Genomic DNA, 18,971 nt, shown 5'->3' on the forward strand with positions numbered 1-18,971 from the left:
TGATCGAGGGCAACTAGAAAAGCTTATATCAAAAGTCATAGTTAATAGTAGAATGTTGGAAACTCTCCCTCTGAGAAGAATGGGAAGGGGATGTCTGCTATATCCCCTTCAATTCAACATTTTATTGGAGATTCTAGCCTGTGTAGTAACCAGGTAGGCAAGGAAACAAAACAAAAAATAAGTAATTAGGAGGAATTAAAATTGTCCTTAAGATGAAATAACTGTGTAACTATGTAAGAGTTTTAAAATAAGTTATTAGAAGTAATAGGTACACTTAGGTTGCTGTATATTAAATCAATATTCCAAAGTCAGCTGAAATCCATACATTATCACCAATCAGCCAATGTAATTTCAAAGAATTTTATATTTTATAGTAGCTATAGAATTATGAAGTCCACAGGAATCAATAAAAATAAAATGCAGACACTTCAAGGAAATTATGGTGGCATTAAAAGCTATTAAAGTTTATACATCAACAATGAACTATCAGAAAGAGAAACTAAGAAAAAAAAGCCCCATTTACTATAGCAACAAGAAAAATAAAGTAACTAGGAATAAATTTAACCAAGGAGGTAAAATACCTGTACTTGGAAAACTATAGAACACTGAAGAAAGAAATTGAGGAGGATACAAATAAATGGAAGCATATACCAAGTTCATGGAGAGCAAGAATGAACATCATTAAAGTGTTCACACTATCCAAAGCAATCTAATGTTCAATGTAATTCTATTAAAGTACCAATGGAATTTTCACAGATCTAGAAAAAAATAATTCAAAAACTTATATGGAACCAAAAAAGATCCCAAATAGCTTCAGCAATCTTGAGAAAGAAGAACAAAGTTGGAGGGATCACAATACCTGATATCAAACTGTACTACAAGTCCACTGTAATCAGAATAATCTAGTATTTGCCTAAGAACAGACACATAGATCAATGGAACAGAGTAGAGAGTCCAGAAATAAACTCACATCTCTATGGTCAATCAATATTGGACAAAGGAGGCACAAACATACAATGGAGTAAAAACAGCCTCTTCAATAAGTGATGTTGGGAGAACTAGACAACCAGCTTACACCTTACACCAGAATAAACTCAAAATGGACAAAAGACTTAAATATAAGTCATGATACCATAAAAGTTCTAGCAGAAAACATAGGCAGTAAAATTTCAGATATCCCACGTAGCAATATTTTTGCTACTATGTGTCTGTGGGCAAGGGAAGTTCAGGAAAAAAATAAACAAATGGGACTATATCAAATTAAAAAGCTTCTGCACAGAAAAAGAAAACATCTGCAGAGTGAAAAGGGAACTGACTATATGGGAGAACATATTTGCCAATGGTACATTGGACAAAGGTTTAATCTCCAAAATATATAAAGAACTCATACAACTCAACACCAGGAAGACAAATAATCCAATTAAAAATTGGGCAAAGGACCTGAATAGACACTTCTCCAAGGAAGACTTACAGATGGCCCATAGACATATGAAAAAATGCTCAACATCACTAGCCATAAGAGAGACGCAAATTAAAACCACAATGAGATATCACCTCACACCTGTCAGAATGACCATCAATAATAAATCAACAAATACCAAGTTTTGGCAAGGATGTGGAGAAAAGGGAACCCTAGTGCACTGTTGGTGGGAATGCAGACTGGTGCAGCCACTGTGGAAAACAGTATGGAATTTCCTCAAAAAATTAAAAATGGAACTGCCTTTTGACCCAGTGATTCATTGCTGTGAATATACCCTAAGAACCCAAAACACAAATTCAAAAGGACTTGTGTACCCTTATGCTTATACCAGTGCTATTTACAATAGCCAAGTGTTGGAAACAGCCTAAGTGCCCATTAGTAGATGAATGGATTACAAACTATGGTACATTCACACAATGAAATACTATGTAGTAGAAAGAAAGAAGGAATTCCTACTTTTTGTGGAGCTGGAGACTATTATGCTAAGTAATACAAACCATTGGTGAAAGGCAAATACCATATTTTCTCACTTTTAAGAGGAATCTAAAGAACAAAATAAACTAATGAGCAAAACAGAACCAGAGACGTGGAAACAAAAACAGACTGTCAGTGACCAGAGGTGAGGGGGAGGAAGGGAATGGTGGAAAGAAGGGGGAGGGACTTCAGTCAAGATGGAACAATAGGGAGACACAGCTTGCCTCTTCACACAACCACATAAAAATTACAACTATTTAAATACTTAACAACCATCAGTCAGAACCATCAGAAATTGAGTTGAATGGAAGTCTGACAACTACAGAATTAAAGAAACCACATCCATCCAGACTGGTAGGAGGGGTGCAGATGTGGAATGGGCTGGTCCCTGACCCATGTGTAGTAGATAAAAATTCTGGAGGGAAATCTCGGGAGCAAGGAATACTAGACCTGCACCAGGCCGCCAGCCCAGCATTCCAGTGCGAGGAAGATAAGTCCCCACAACTTCCAGCTGCAAAAATCAGCATGGATTGAGTCCATGGAGAAACTGCTGGAGCCCCAAGCAGTTCCTCTTAAAGAACGCACGCAGGGACTCACCTACTCAGACTCACTCCCTCTGAGCTCCAGCACTTGGGGTAGCAGCTTGAAAGGCACCAGTGCCATATAGGGAGTAACTGAAGTGTCTGGCATCAGGCTGAGCAGAGGCCATTGTCCCTTTTCTAAACCCTTCCCCCAACAAAGCTGGCAAGCTGGTGCCATATCTGAGACTCCAACAACCTGGCTAACACTGTTTGACCCACCTTGGAGATCCCCAGAGACTCCACCCCACACAATTTACAGACCCACCCAAGCTGCTTTTCCATATGAATGGCTGGTCTTGGCCCATGCTTGACAACTTCCTAAATCCTCTCAAACAAGCAACAGCTGGCCTCAGTGAGCCCCAGACCCAGCACTAGCAGCAGCCAGCCTAGATTCACAACTTGGCTTTGCCTGGGAATCTCCAAACTCAGCAAAAGTAACAGCCATCTCAGATTGCTTTATAGCTCAGTCAGGGTGCTCTGGGCAAAGCACACGTCAGGGCTGACCTTGGCTTGTACCAACCGGGAAACCCCAGGGTCAGCACACCCGGTGGACAGCTACAGACCATGTCAGAGCACCACTACCCTGCCCCTGCAGAGCTAATCCTCCATGGAGGGTAGAGGTTGGTGTTCAGTGGTCACAGCCAATTCTTGCAGCTGACTGGCCTGGGTAAATCTCTCCCATTCATCTGCCAACAGCAGCCAAGGCTCAACTACAAAAGGAAGGTATACTCAGCTCACACAAAGGGCACACCTCAAGTACCCAGCTTGGGTGACAGGGGAGGCTGTGCCACTGGACCCTAAAGGACACCTACTACATTAGGCCACACTACCAAGACACTGAGACAAAGCAACTCTACCTAATACATAGAAACAAACACTGGGAGGCTGCTAAAATGAGGAGACAAAGAAACATGGCCCAAATGAAAGAACAGATCAAAACTCCAGAAAAAGAGCTAAATGAAATGGAGATAAGCAATCAAGTGCAAGTGCAGAGTTCAAAACATTGGTTATAAAAATGCTCAAGGAACTTAGTGAGGACCTAAACAACATAAAAAAGATCCAGTCAGAGATGAAGGATACACTAATTGAAGTAAAGAACAATATACAGGGAAACAACAGTAGAGTGGATGAAGCTGAGAATCAAATCAATGCTTTGGAACATAAGGAAGCAAAAAACAACCAATCAGAACAACAGGAAGGAAAAAGAATCCCCCCACCAAAAAAAAAAAAAAAATGAGCATACTATAAGCAGCCTCTGGGACAACTTCAAGAGGTCCAACATTCACATCATAGGGGTGCCAGAAGGAGAAGAGAAAGAGCAAGAAATTGGAAATCTATTTGAAAAAATAATGAAAGACAAATTCCCTAATTTGGTGAAGGAAATAGACATGCAAGTCCAAGAAGCACAGAGTCCTAAACAGGAAGGATGGAAAGAGGCCCACTCCAAGACACATCATAATTAAAACGCCAAAGGTTAAAGATCAAAAGAGAATCTTACAAGCAGCAAGAGAAAAGAAGTTAGTTATCAACAGGGGAGTTCCCATAAGACTGTCAGCTGACTCCTCAAAAGAAACTTTGCAGGCTTGAAGGGATTGGCAAGAAATATTCAAAGTCATGAAAAGCAGGGACCTACAGCCAAGATTTCTCTACCCAGCAAGGATATCATTTAGAATAAAGGGCAGATAAAGAGCTTCCCAGACAAGAAAAAACTAAAGGAGTTCATCATCACCACACCATTATCATGTAAAATGTTAAAGGGACTTACTTAAGAAAAAGAAGATCTAAACCTTGAACAATAAAATGACAAAAAATACATTATCTATCAACAATCGGAACTCAAAAACAAACTAAGCAAACAAGAAGAACAGAGACAGAGTCATGGATACAGAGAACACTTTGTTGTTTGCCATATGGGAGGGGCTTTGGGGGAATGGGTAAAGAGGGGAGGGGATTAAGAAGTACAAATAGGTAGTTACAGAATAGCCATGGGGATTTAGAGTACAGTATAGGGAATGGAATAGGCAAAGAACTTATATGCATGACCTATGGACATGAACAAAGGTAGGGGGATGGCCTGAGGGAATAGGGGGTGCTGGGTGGAGGAGGGCAAATGGGGAAAAATCAGGACAATTGCAATAGCATAATCAATAAAATATAATGTTAAAAAAAGAAAGAAGAAGAAGGGATTAGTCAAAGAATATGTACTAATGACCCATGGAGGTGGACAACAGAGTGGAGATTGACTGTGGGAGCTGGAGATGGGCGGGGCAAAGGAGGCAAAGGGATAAATGTTGGGACAACTGTAATAGAATAAATAATAATAATTAAAAATAAATTAATATAACATTTACCAAAAAAGCTATTAAAGTTCTAACTAAAAGGAGAGATATTTCATATAGTTGGATAGAAAAATGTCCATCCCTTTCATATTTATTCATAGTTCATAGTAATTATGATTAACACACAAATAGGGCTTTTTTTGTATAATCAACAGACTTTAAAGTTTAACTGGGTAAGCAAAGGGCTTTTAAAGAATAAAACACTCTTGAAGATCAAAATAGGGACTTGAACAAGACTTGCATTGCCATGACTTTTGATTAAGCTGTGGTAATTAAAATAGTGTGATGTTGGTACAGGGATTAATAAAATACCACCTGAACAGAATAGGAAAGTCAGGAACAAAGTCAGGGTGTATAGAAACATGCTTTATAATAAAGTGGAATATGTGTATACCCTAAGAGCCAGTTTTCATTACTTAGGAAACCCTTAGAAAAGCCTTTGCTTTTGTACACTGGGAGACAAGTTCAAGAATGTTCACAGAAGCAATTTTTTTTTAAGCAAGCAAGCAAGCAAGCAAACAAAAACCTGGGAACATTTCAACAGGAAAAAGTAGGGTATGTGCTTATAATGGAATACTATATAGCAGTACAAGGAAATGGACTGCATCTTTAGCTATCAAAATAAATGAATCTTAAAAACAAACAGACTTCTTTAGAAGTCACAGAATATATTTAGTGTATTCATTTGTATAAAGTTAAAAACCAGGCAGAGCCAAGCAATACATTACTTAGGCATGCATTATTCTTAATAAAATTTTAAAGAAAAACAAAGAAGCACTTGTTAAAAAATTGAGAGTAGTGGTGACCTGTGTAAGTACGAGAGTGGTAGTGGGGTGAGAGGAATGCTGTTAGGAGGGAACTTCCAAGTAATAGGTGAACTTCTATGTCTTAAGCTAGGTGCTGGGTACATGGGTATTTATTTTTATTCTTCTAATTACATATATTAATGCTATATTTTTATATGTGTAATATATTTCAAAATAAGCACAGACACAAATCATAGTTGGCAGGATGTGAAACTGTGAGAAAAGATACGACAGGCAAAAGATGACATTTGGGGAGTGCAAAGTGGCTGCACACAGTGCCCTTTTGCCGCTTGGGTTTTATTTTAAACGTCTTTTTCTAACTTTTATTTTTTGATTACAGCTTGCATTCAACACTATTTTGTATTAGTTTCAGGTGTACAACACAGTGGATAGACATTCATGTAGCTTACAAAGTGTTCCTTTCAATAATTCAAGTGCACACTTGGCACTGTAGACAGTTACTACAATATTATTGAGTATATTCCTTATGCCTTCCCTTACATTCCCATGCCTGTTTTGCAACTGGCAATTAGTATGTCTTAATCCCACCTCCTTATTTCACCTCGCCCCTCTCCCCGCAACGGTCCTTCCCTCTACCATTTATCAATCTATTCTCTGTATCTTAAAGTCTGTTTCTATTTTGTTTTGTTCTTTACATTCCACATGTAAGTGATATATGGAATTTGTCTTTCTCTGTCTGGTTTATTTCATTTAGCATAATACCCTCTAGGTCCATCAGTGGTGTTGCAAATGGTAAGGTTTCATTATTTTTTTATGGCTGAGTAATATTGCATTGTATATATGTACCACAGCTTTTTTTATCTACTTGTCTATTGATGGGTGCTTGGGTTGCTTCCATATCTTGGCTGTAAATACTGCTGAGGTGAACACACGGGTGCATTTATTCTTTCGAATTAGTATTTTGGGTTTCTTCAGATATGTACCCAGAAGTGGAATTGCTAGGTCATAAGGCAGTTCCACTTTTAATTTTTTTGAGGAATTGCTGCACCGTTTCCCTTAGTGGTTGCACCAACTGATGGGAATGCTGCTTGGATTTTGAGCTACAGCTGGCAGCAGCCTGGTTCAATGTCGCCACTGGGCTCTTTCTACTGGATCTTACACTTTCATAACTTATGCTGGATATAGCTCTTGGCAAGAGAAGGGAGAGAACATGGGTTTGCTTCAGCAGGAGTATCAGCCATGGGAAGTGAAATAGGAACATCACAAGGTTTTACAAAGAACTGAAGATGTAAGCCATGAAGGACAAAACTTGTCTTCAGCACTCTTATAGCAAGAATGAAGCCAGTAAATACTCTGACATCTTTAGAAGTCAAATACTGTCCTGGGCTGCTCAGTGGTTAAGGCAGTAGGTCTCACTTAAATTATAGCTCTGAATGGTGACATATGTAATTTTTAGTTACTAATAACTGCAGTGCCTGTTTCCTAATAATTTGAATTTTGAAAAAATTTTTGTGTCTTGAAAGTTTCCTCCATGATATGTCCCTGTGCACTGATACCCTGTCTTGCCTTATTGAGTGGGAGTAAAATAGCATTTCACTTAGAGGTACTGTGAATAGTTATGATTAGAAATTAGTTTAGTATTTGACTTCTCTGCCAAATATTCTTGAGGGAAGGGAGTCAATCAAATCTGACTTTGCATCATTGATCTGTGTCATTGTTAAGAAAACCTTGAGAACTCCTGGTCCAGAGTACTACAGAGAAATGCCACAAGTCTGCTTGGAAAAATACCTGAGCACTTAAATAACCCCCAAGATGAATGTCAGCAAGTGGGCCTAAATCTTACTAAACGGCTGAAAACATGCCGAATGCTCTCTGGAAATATTACGGCCATTGTGCAGCTCAGTTTTGTAAGTCACAGCTATTAACTAAACTCAAAGGCCAAACTGTCAGGCAGCCAGCCCTTTCCTTAACTGCTTGTTTTCTAGTTTCTTTCAAATTCATCTTGTCCGCTGTGGTACTGAACAGAGAATAGCACAACATGGTTGCGTGGAGTCAGTGTTTCTGAGTTCTTCCTTTCCTTCCCATTCTTCCCCATGCTGGGGAGAAACGGACACCAGCTGGGCAACTGCAGGGGAGGCTGTCATGACAAATGCTTTCTAGCTCATCTGGAAGGGTGGCAAGGAGATGAGGATTACTGGTAGTTTACAAATCCTGTTGGACACCGTGTATGGATGGGGAAAGTTCAGAAGCCATGTGCCAACAGTTGGCACATTGGAAATATTTGCTAAGGGAACAGCAGACCCAGAGCATTCTTTTCTTTTTCATTAGCTGGATTGCAGGCCAATGAAGAAGTAGAAAGTTCATGGATTTTCTTTTCTGGGATGCAGGCCATGCTTGTGGAAAACTGGTCATAGAAATCTGATTATGAAATACTCAGGAACTAGGAAGTGCCATCCTGTCTTCTCTCATTTCCTCACTCCAGGAGTTCAGGCTACTTAAGGCTGCTCAGAAGTGCGTTTGCAAAATGCTGTCTGCCTGTTTGTCTCTCTTTTCTATATTCTTGTCAAACTCTTTGCCAAACTATTTTTTATTTGTTAAGAAAAGTAAATGCTGTTTAATGATTTGTAGTTTTTGAACACAAGAAGGAAAGGTGGTAAATCCATAGATTTCTTCAAAGAGTATATCAATCTATTATGCTATACCATATCTACTTTTTGTATTTAAATAAGTTATTTTTAAAGCAAGCAAAATATAACCAGACTTTGAAATTAAGAACAATCTGACAGTAACCACAGGGGAGGTGGGAGGAGATAATGGGGGGAAGGGTTTTCAGGAAACTATAAAGGACACATGGACAAAACCAAGGTGGATAGGTGGAAGCAAGGGAGGGAGGTGGGTTTGGCTGAGGTGTGGGGGAGTAGTGGGGGGTAAATGAAAACAACTGTAATTGAACAACAATAAAATAATTAAAATAAATAAATAAAAGAATAAATGTTAAAAAATAAATAAGTTTTACAAAATTATATAATTTTGATTGTTAGGTGAGGTAAAAATTCATAAACTCATGATCATAGCAAATGATAGTATCTTTAAGAAAGAATATTTTGTTGTAATCCACATGTACATGCAACTGAATATATATTTTTCAAATAACATTGTATTATAATTTTCCATATTGCTACATAGTCTTCATAGCCATCATTCCAAATAGATGATTAAAAGTACATACTGTTGAGACTTCCAGCCAAGATGGAGGTGTAGGCAGATACACTTTGCCTCCTCTCACAACCAAAAGAAGGACAAAAACAAATTTAAAAACAAAAAACAACCAGAACTGACAGAAAATCAAACTGTATGGAAGTCTGACATCCAAGGAGTTAAAGAAGAAACATTCACCCAGACTGGTAGGAGGGGCAGAGACAGGCAGCCGGATGGAAAGGACTCACGGCAAGGCGGCAGCTGGCAGAGCTCGCAGTCCCACATTCATGTGCAGATAAACTGGAGGGAACAACTGGGGAGTGAGACAGACCATGCAACCCAGGGTTCCAGTGGGGAGAAATAAAGCCTCAGAACCTATGACTGAAAATACCTGTGGGGGTTGAGGTGGCAGTGGGAGAAACTCCCAGCCTCATAGGACAGTTCGTTGGAGAGACCCAGAGGGTCCTGGAATGTATACCAACTCACCCACCCAGGAATCAGCACCAGAAGGGCCCAATTTGGTTGTGGGTAGTCGGGGGGAGTGACAGAAAACTGGCAGAAAGTGGAGCAAGCCCCATTACTCCCTCTCAGACTCCTCCCACGCATATGGCATCACAGCCCAGCGATGAGTGTTACCCCACCCTGGGGAATACCTAAGGCCCTACCCCTTTATGTAACAGGCTCGCCAAGACCAAAAGAAAAAAAAAAAAAAAAAAGGGCCCAAATGAAAGAACAGATCAAAGCTCCAGAAAAAATACAACTAAACGATGAAGAGATAGCCAACCTATCAGATGCATAGTTTAAAACACTGGTAATCAGGATGCTCACAGAATTGGTTGAATATGGTCACAAATTAGAGGAAAAAATGAAGGCTATGCTAAGTGAAATAAAGGAAAATGTACAGGGAACCAACAGTGATGGGAAGGAAACTGGGATTCAATGATTTGGAACAAAAAGAAGAAACAAACATCCAACCAGAACAGAATGAAGAAACAAGAATTCAAAAAAATGAGGAGAGGCTTAGGAACCTCTGGGACAACTTTAAATGTTCCAACATCCAAATCACAGGGGTGCCAGAAGCAGAACAGGAAGAGCAAGAAGTTGAAAACTTATTTGAACAAATAATGCGGGAGAACTTCCTCAATCTGGCAAAGGAAATAGACTTCCAGAAAGTCCAGGAAGCTCAGAGAGTCCCAAAGAAGGTGGACCCAAGGAGGAACACACCAAGGCACATCATAATTACATTACCCAAGATAAAGAGTAGGAGAGAATCTTAAAAGCAGCAAGAGAAAAGGAGACAGTTACCTACAAAGGAGTTCCCATAAGACTGTCAGCTGATTTCTCAAAAGAAACCTTGCAGGCAAGAAGGGGCTGGAAAGAAGTACGTGAAGTCGTGAAAGGTATGGACCTACAACCAAGATTACTCTATCCAGCAAAGCTCTCATTTAGAATGGAAGGGTAGATAAAGTGCTTCTCAGATAAGGTCAAGTTAAAGGAGTTCATCATCATCAAACCCTTATTATATGAAATGTTAAAGGGATTTATCTGAGAAAAAGAAGATAAAAAATATGTAAAATGACAACAAACACAGTTATTAACAACCGAACCTAAAACAAAAATAAAAACAAAAACAAAAACAAAATAAGCAAACAGCTAGAACAGGAACAGAATCACATAAATGAAGATCACTTGGAGGGTTATCAGTTGTGGAGTGGGAGGGGAAGAGGTACAGAGAATAAGTAGCATAAATGATAGGTAGAAAATAGACAAGGGGAGGGTAAGAATAGTATAGGAAATGTAGAAGCCAAAGAACTTATATGTAGGACCCATGGATATGAACTAAAGGGAGGGGAATGTGGGTGGGAGGGGGTGTGCAGGGCAGAGGCGAATAAAGGGGGGAAAATGGGACAACTGTAATAGCATAATCAATAAAATATATTTTTAAAAAAGTACATACTCTTTAAAGAAAATGTTGAGAATGTGAAAAAATTGTTAATTTTCTGAAAATACCTGCATATTTTGCTTTAGTCTATTTTTTATCCATACTCTAAAAATATTTACCATGCAATTCAGTATGCTGTTTTTGATACTTAACATAAAACTTTTTCTACTTTATTGCATAATCATTATACACATAATTTTAATGGTTGCATTATATCCCATTTGGTAGATTTACCAACAATATATTTTAGCATTCTGTGATTGTTGGTATTTAGATTATTTCCACTAACTGGCTATTAGAAACATGTGATCATAAACATCTTCTTGTATGTAGCTTTTCCTTTAATTGGATTGTTTCTCTAGGACATTACTGGGTCAAAGGCCAACAAGTTTTCTAGCTCCTGATGATTGTTCCCAAATGGCCTTCCAAAAGTATTGCATGAACTTACACAGCTACAAACTTTGAACAATAGAGCCATTTTACACAATTCTCCATGTAATTATTAATAATTTTATAGCTGTTTCAATTTTTACTTATTCAATTAATAATGAAAATGACTTCTTACTGTGTCTCCTGCTGGTCTTTCCATTTTGTGAATTGTTGGTTTACATAACCATGTTCTTTTCTTATTTGTCTTTTAGAAGTGTTTTTCTGATTGTATTATGTCAAATTTGGTGTGAGTATTGCCATGCATATTATTTTTCCTCAGACTTCTTTCATTTTTTTGATGTACCAAAACTGTCATTTTTGCTAGTCACTCTTTTCCTCTGTGGTGCCATGTAGAAAGTCATTTTCTCTCTGAAGAACTGGTTAATGTTCAATCCTGTATTCCTCTAGATTTCTTATGATTTAAGTAAAAGCAACTTCTCCAGTAATGTGAAATTTTTATGCAAAGGTTACAATATACAGATATGCACAATGGAAGAAAAAGAATAAAATAACCAGAAATCCTGCTTCCTAGAGAAAACCATAGGTAACTTTCTTTGGTATATATCCTCAGACTACTTATAATGTAAATATAGAAAAATAAATATATAATTATACTCATTTTACAAAACTGGTATTGCATAGTGAGCATGTATTGTTATGCAAGCCTTTTGTTTTTCCTACATTAAAATGCAACCTATCTCTCTACATTGGTGGCTGTCGGTGCCCCTCAGAATTTCAAATGGCCATATAGCATTTCGTTGTACATGACCACTCTTTACCACTGGACTTTTGGGTTTTCTTCTAAGCAAATCTGGGTTGAACAATCTTGTACAAACATTTTTCCCACTAGTGTAACTCCAAGCAGTGGGTAATATCTGGGACTAGGATGTTTTTAAAAAGATTTTTGATTATGTTCCCAAATTGGCTCCCAAAGTTATGTTGGCTTCCACTTCAGCCAGTTAAATTTGACAGTGCCTATATGTATGTAATTCTCTTTCATCTTTTATCAGTAAGAATACTACAATATAAATGTGTCTTCTTGTTACTCTAATTTGTATTCTCAGCCCGTTTCCCATTAAGTTGTTATGTCTTTGTGTAATTTGGTTTATATTTTAAGTCTGATGCATAGTGCCCGCCCCTTCCCCTTTTTAGTGGGGTATATTGCCTTGAAATCAGTCCTTAACCTTAGAATTAAGGGGCAAAAGTACTTTGCATGCCAGAGCAACTTTACACTTGATGCCACCTGCGTGTATAAGGAAACCACACTCCTGTTATTCTGAGCATGGAATTGCAATTTGTATTAAATTGTAGTAATTGCTATCAAGTAAGGCAAAGCTACATTGATGTATATGTGAGGAGCCATTTTCCCCTAAACTGAGGAGAGATGTCATAGACTCAGAAACCAGAATTGAGAGAAGGGATCCTCAGCAGGGAACAGGGGAGGTAGATGGTTCTTGAGCACAAAGATGCCAAGACCATCTGTTGTGAGTGTGAAAAAGTCCCCAGTAGGTGGAGATAAAGCAGTGATCACACCTCAGCATTAAGGTTTCCAGGGCCTGGTGTCACCTCAGTAGAAAGTCTGCTTGGAAAAGCTGGGAGCCCACAGGCAAGTGCAAACACCCTGCCATGGGGGAGGAGCATGGAGGATCAAACTGACAACTTGGGTTTCAGACTGCTAATTGTTTTCCAATATTTTAATAATCAAACGACCAATCTATGGCTGGATGTATAGACATCCATAATAGAGACTATATCCTGCAATCTCCCTTGCAGCTGTTTGTAGCCATGTGACTGACTTCTGATAAAAGAAATGTGTGTGCAGGAGCAGAACTCATCCCTTCTGGGAAATGCACTTAGAATGAGGATGCCCCTTTATCGTTTTTGCTGCTCAGAATGTGGATTTGATGGTTGTACAATGTAGTGGACATTGTTGATGCCCTGCTCAGCTCCCCATTACTGGGCCAGGACACTCACCCCACGGCTGTGAGAGTGTTGGCAGCTCTTGGCTGACAGTTGTTCTCTTCTCCAGGGAGTTGTCCCCAGTCAATCTTTCTTTCTGGAAGAGGGGCTGTGAGGTGGAAACCATATATCGAGGATAGTAGAACAACAAAGTAGAAGAAAGCTCTTTCTCTGTGGATTGGACTGTCTGCCTCTGGAATTTTTATGTATAAAGTGCCTTGGAAGTACTTGGACCATTAAGAATAACGATCACAAGATATTGGTTCCACTTGCTTTTGTGAGAAGGGAAAAAAATCATTCCATGCTGATTGCAGCCTCTGTTTAGCAGAGGATTTTCCTGAGGATGTCACCTAATAGATCAGTGGTCCCCCACCTTTTTGGCACCAGGGACCAGTTTCGTGGAAGACAATTTTTTCACAGACCGGGGTGAAGGGGATGGTTTTGGGATTATTAAAGTGCATTACATTCAAGCTCACATCCTGCTGTGTGGCCCAGTTCTTAACAGGGTGCGGACCAGTACTGGTACGGGTCCCAGTCCGTGGCCCAGGAGTTGGGGACTTCTGTAACAGATGATCTCAGCAGGCAGAGATTTGACCATCTGACTAGACATTTAATACAGTGATTAAGTGTGGGCTTCCATGCTCAGACAGAACCCTAGCTCCACTGCTTACTCTTTCTGTGATTTTAACCTTTCCACTTGTAAAACAGGCCTAAAATTACCAACATCACAGAATTGTTATTGAGATTTAATATGTAAAACATACCATATAATGCCTAGTATAGGTTGGTATAAGGAGAGCCATTCTGCATGAGTATAAATTCCTTCTCAGCTTTAGGAAAGGAAAATAATGAGGTGTTTGGAAGCTTTTCAGAAACGCTTTCCAAACTAGTATTTTTAGGTTATTCTCATTCTCTGTGAGGGCATTTCCCAGGATGGGGTGCATAGAGTTGCTGACAGCTTTTCCCATAGATGCTTTTTCATGGACGAAAGAAAGCTGCAACTTAAATCTGTTATCTTCATGGCTTACAGAGCCCTAACTAGCTGCAGGAAGAGCATCTGACGTAGCCACGCCTTCGTGTTCTCTAAATACCTGCAAGGCCTCCATAGGAAGCCACCTCTATGATTCAACATGAAAATCTATGCCAAAATTAAGAGTTGTTCAAGTTCCCAAGCTTTATTGGGCAAACTGGATCCCAAAGAAGAGAAACAAGTGGTCAGAACAAAGTAGATTCAAATAGTCTAATGAGACCACAGGGAGAGGGCAGCTGGGGGACAGGCATTAGGTCATAGCGTGGCTCGGGCAGTTACCAGATAAAACACAACACAGTCTTTGGCAAATAGGAAACAGTAAGTGTTGATGCTGACTATTATTTTTGATTGACTGAACAGATGCTCTGCTGATCAAAAGATGGGAAATTTGAAAAAGGAAAAACAAATAAAATCATTCACTTAAGTGAGGCTTTTATATTATCTAAAGTTTGCAATTTTGCATGCTTTCCTGACTATCCATATCCATGAATAATTAAGAGTGTCGAATATGGTGTGGTGGCGGCTTTCACAAGGTCTACTTAAAACATGACCTACAAAAGTTGTTTTGGTAATCGGGATGGGGGTAAAAAGAGAGCAGTGAAAACTATTAGATAGAAAATCCGAAGTCTTTCTAGGCTGCATAATGAGACCAACTTGCTTTTTGCCTGTATAAACAATTTACTTTTCGAACAGAACTTATGGAATGCAGACCCGGGATGGCCAGGCAAGATTCAATTCACGGGGTCATGCTTTGGTGAGAAAAGTGTTCCCAGAAATAATATTTGAAGAAGGATTACATTCTGAACCCCGGTCAATTTCTTACCTCCTGGCAAAATAAATTATGGTGCTGGGCAGGTTTCAAGCATCCCCCCTCCCTCCAACCCACTCCCTCTGCCCCACCAATGCTAGAGTGGATATTCGATGAGGTTCTATTTGGGTCTTTTTACACACATTTTAAATGGCTGGCAAGGCATTCGCCTTTTCACTACATCTCTGTTAAGCACTAAAGCTCATGGCTTGATGTGCTGCACAAGCTGCAGAAGACAGTAGATTTTGACGACTTGGTGGGTCCACAGATTCAACAGAGGCTGAGATCAACTGGCAAAGGAAGGAGAGACACAGCCCCATGGTGGGACCCTTAGACATGACTTTGATTTCCCTTATGAGAATGAGAAAAAAACCCTGCCCCAACTCTAAAAGGGGTAAAAAATGATCAGTTTTGGCTAAGGATTTGAAATAAGCTTGATACACACACACACACACACACATAAGCCTTATATATATATTACATATAATATATGTGATTGTAACTATAATATGTAGTTATATATGTCACTATATAATATGTAGTTATATAATATGTGTGTGTATGTATATGTAGCTATATATCCTCTAAATGCACTCATGCACACACACACAAACATATAAATTCACTCTCATATACTTTTTTCTTTGTGGTTTTGGGCATATTAAAAATGAAAAAAGACTGAGTTTAGGTTAAAAATTGTTTGGTAACATTTATTGCTAAACACTGAATTGGCAGTAACTAAACACGATAAGCCTGGTTAACAAACATGTCATCATCATTGACTTAACCATCTGAAAGGACTGAACACTGAATTTCCACTGTGTGGTAAACACAAATCTGATCTGTGGTCAACATTCTTTACAAGAAGATTGAGGTCAAATCAGTATGGAAAGGTATAATTGAAATCATCGGAGGAACAGGAAATACATTATCAACCAGATAAGCAAAAGAAATGCCTACAGCATAGCCAATGACAATAAAAACATCACCGAACCGCCAGGACTTTACTGGATGGCTTTGGTCTTAGTAGAGAAGGCAGATTTATGGCTAGTAATTTGTGTCTTTCAGAATTTAGAGTCAGGAGGCAGATGAAAATATAGCACGTTCAGCAAAAACCTCTCTACAGCCAACTGTTGGACAAAAACCCAACTTTCTTGAAAACTCATGGAAAAGCCATTCGGAGCCCTAACTCCCAAACCTTTATTATGATTGTAGAGAAAATAACTTTTAAAACCTGATATGCTCACTTATGCACAAAGATATATTTTTACAGTATTGCAAAAATAAATTAGGAATATTTTTTTAAATTTCCAATGACCTGGTATTATTTTATTTTGCCATAAATTGCATGTATCCCAATATGATTGAAACCCTACCAGGGTTTGAAGTTATAACTGGAGCTAATGTATCTGAAAAAATAAAAAGCTTTCTGTCAGTATGGTTTTTGCTTCATACTGTGCAAGACACACTTATTCTCCAAGATAGAAGGACCTTTTTTTTTTTTTAAACAAAAACCTTAAAAGACTAAGCAGGAAATAACACACAGAGAGAATTTTAGCCAAAAAGGAATAATTGAATGCAAGTGAGAAAAGGGATTTATTTTAAATTAAAGAATTTTGACAGGACAGCTAGAGAACAAAGGGCTGTATTCTATGTTACCTATTTTCCCAGGGGTTCCAGGCTCTCGTAGACTTCAATGGGAAGGCTGCTCACAGGAGGGAGGGCTGGAACTGAAGAATGTAGATCAAAGCAATCAGTGTAAAGCAGCTCAATCTGCCTGCTCTGGGCCAGCTGTTCCGAAAGTTCTATTGCCTTCCAGTCATGCCTGGCCTTTCTGAAACGGCAGTTGCAAGAGTTACAATCCCAGCCTTAATGACTAGGTTTGGTTTAAAATACATTGTTAGTTTTTTGAGGGATTTTTTTTGTGTGTGTGTGTATGTGTGTGTTTGTACATTTACACCATGGTTCAATGGGGTTTAAATGGGCTTACTAGGGACAATGGAATTTTGGTTGATGGGGAAAAGAACACAACATAAAAATGACTGTTTCTTGGCTGAATATCATAAGGAAGGTGCTGCTAAATGAGGATGAGATTTGGCCTTGGCGTCTTCATGCACACAAGGCGAGCTAGAGAACAGGTGTGATGCCTTGGAAAGAGTGAAAGTTTTGGGACCCATCAGATGTGGGTTTGAATTTGGCTTTGCTGGTTCTCACAGCAAGATGATCTTAGACAAGCCTCTCACTCTCTTTGGGGCTCAATTTCCTCATTTAAAATGGAGCTAGTAATACCTGCCTAGGAAGTTGGGGTGAGGATTAAGTGAAAACTGATGTGAGAGAGAAGAGCGAAGCATGGTGCTTTAGTAATCATTTAATCCAATTTACATTAGTTTTTCTTAAGAGTTCAGTCTCCACGACTTCAGAACTAGGTTGACTTTCTAGTCCCACCATTTCTTCAGCCGTATGATGAGGGTTTCTCTGAGCCGCATTCATCAGGAAAATGCAGATGCAAACAGGTCATACCCCAAAGATTTGTTGAAAACAGTAAAACAAATATAAGATTAAAAAGAAACAAACAGAACAAGATAAAGCATTTAGTTAATACAGATCTTAGAAGACAGTAAGCTCTAAAGAGAAAAAGCTATCTCCTTTACTGTGCTCTAGTTCTCTGTTAGTCTGCTTGGCTATTTTTCTAAACCAACCCTACACTCTTCTCTACAGCCCAAATCTCGTTTCTTTTTCAGTGCGCCCCTTTCCCAGCCCAGCAATGCATGCTGGAATATGCATCATAGAGCAGCCCTTTGGTCCATCTTCAGTGTTTGAAAACAGCATGAAAGCTGCAATGACATTGGTTGTAACATCCCAAAGCTCCTCACTGCAAAATCCAACCCTTTCCCACCGGGCCACTCTGGTTTTGTTTCCTGTGGGAAAACACAAATGACAGTTTTGAAATTAAATCAACTGGATAATAATTTATAACATCGATGCACTGATAGAGAAAAACTATATACAGAAAGAGTATATGTTCTGTATATTCCTAGTTTTTCAGCATGACCATGTATTGTTTCTTTACTTAGAAGGAACAATAAAAAGGGCACGGACATTAAAAACTATAAATATATACTCAGTCGGAAGAGGCTTTTCCATATTCTCTGCTTCCTCCTCACCAAACACCTTAAAATTAAGGCATTGTATAAACTGAAGGATTTGTTGTGTGAGACATCAAAAAAAAAAAAAAAGATAAATAAGATCCTCTGCATGGTAGGAAGATCTTATGCTCAGGAGGGAAGTTGACAGACTTTTTACCTACACCCACCCACCCGCCCCACCACCCTCTGACTGAACTCCTTTTATATATTCCTAGAGAGGTAATGATGGCAAAATGACTTTGGGTGAGGGTTTTTTTGTTGGTGGTGTTTTTTTTTTAAGATTTTATTTATTTTTAGAGAGAGGGAAAGGGAGGAAGAGAGGGAGAGAAACTTTAATTGGTTGCCTCTTGCACGTGCCCTGACCAGGGACCAAACCTGCAACCCAGGCAGGTGCCTGGGCTGGGAATGGAACTGGTGGTCTTTTACTTTGGGGGACACCCAAGCAATTGAGCCACAGTGGTCAGGGCTGGATGAGGTTTTCATTGCTCCATTACTCATAGTATCTGCAAGCCCCGAAATTTCTTGAGAATGGTTTTGGGCAGGCCAGATAAACCCAATTCCTTGTGCCCCCAAAATAGTGTTGTGGGATTTATGGGGAACTTGTAGGAAGAGAACTTGAGTTCTATCAAGTTTTGTACTTAATAATCACGAAAGCTTGGGCAAATCACTGACTTTCTTTGGGATGCAGTTTCCTTATCTGTGAGCTAGATATATCGATAGTAACTAATACCTGTCTTTTCCCAACACACAGACTGGTTGTGAGATTCAAATGAGAAAAGCATTCGTGGGGCCACGTTACACAATGGTGGGACATTGTC

The sequence above is a fragment of the Desmodus rotundus genome, chromosome 1 (genome assembly GCF_022682495.2).
Source record: "Desmodus rotundus isolate HL8 chromosome 1, HLdesRot8A.1, whole genome shotgun sequence".
Taxonomy (NCBI): Eukaryota; Metazoa; Chordata; class Mammalia; order Chiroptera; family Phyllostomidae; genus Desmodus; species Desmodus rotundus.